General features: G+C 38.7%; 1 long non-coding RNA gene across 1 annotated transcript; it reads right to left on the bottom strand.

The window, feature by feature from the left end:
- Nucleotides 1–33: 33 nt before the first annotated feature.
- Nucleotides 34–960, bottom strand: LOC109584652 (uncharacterized). Its single transcript, XR_002186106.1, has 3 exons — nucleotides 526–960; nucleotides 210–459; nucleotides 34–114 (listed from the first exon to the last, which is right to left on the bottom strand). It is a non-coding gene; the product is annotated as an uncharacterized LOC109584652 (long non-coding RNA).
- Between the last annotated feature and the right edge of the window lie 160 nt (nucleotides 961–1,120).

The raw sequence follows: 1,120 nt of genomic DNA, 5'->3' as shown, positions 1-1,120 counted from the left end.
GATCGATGAATCATTCGACACTGGTAAAGGAGCAAATCCTGTCATAAGCATGGTACATTTTTATTTGAAGAATCATGGCCTCAACTCAGTCAGTATCCATTTCAATGCTGACAACTGCACAGGGCAAAATAAAAATAATACAGTTATTCAAGTAAGTATATTACATGCACAATAATGAACATTTTAAATGTAATTATTTATTTTAGTACCTCTTATGGAGAGTCATGACAGGACTCAATGCGTCCATTTCAATATCCTTTCTGCCAGTTGGACACACAAAATTTTCTCCAGACTGGTGCTTCGGACTATTAAAGCAAAAATTCCGTAAAGCAGAGGTGGACTCATTGGATGACTTCATTCAAGTTGTAGAACAATCATCTGCTGTGAACAAAGCCCAACCAGTAGGAAGTAGCAATGGTGAACTCATTGTAGAAACACTTGACTGGTGTAGTTACTTTGCTACATTATTCAAGAAAATAAAAGGCATCAAAGGCTTTCAACACTTCGTTGTAAATGCGACCTCACCTGGTGTAGTTGCAGCCAGACAAACTGTAGATGGCCCAGTCACACAATTCAATTTGCTGAAGGAGGACGCTCAAATAATGGAAGATGAACTACCTAATATATTACCACCAAAGGGTATGTCAACTGAAAGGAAATGGTACCTTTACAAAAAGATAAGATCGTTTTGCAGATACGAATGTAAAGATGTAACCTGCCCACTTCCTGATGCACCTCGACCAACAGGATCATCTCGACAATCAACACCAGGTGTAGATAATCCACCAGACCTTGCAATGGAGATTGAAGTACCACATTCTCCAAGGCAATCTCTAGAACCACCTGCAACACAAAGAAAATGTGGTAATTGTGGTCAATTTGGTCATAATAGAAGAACTTGTCCATGTAATCAGTGAATGAATAACAGAAATGAGTTTGTGTAATGCACATACTATTGATCCCCTTTCAACAGGAGAGGACCTAGTTTGTCTACAACAAACAGACTATTGATCCCCTGAAACAGGAGTGGAACTAGTTTGAATGCCAAACATTCAAACTATTGATCCCCTGAAACAGGAGTGGAACTAGTTTGAATGCCAAATATTCAAACTATTGATCC

This window comes from Amphimedon queenslandica, unplaced genomic scaffold, assembly GCF_000090795.2.
Source record: "Amphimedon queenslandica unplaced genomic scaffold, v1.1 AMPQUscaffold_13184, whole genome shotgun sequence".
Taxonomy (NCBI): Eukaryota; Metazoa; Porifera; class Demospongiae; order Haplosclerida; family Niphatidae; genus Amphimedon; species Amphimedon queenslandica.
Note: the sequence above shows the minus strand (reverse complement) of the source record. Positions and strands in the feature narration are given on the sequence as shown.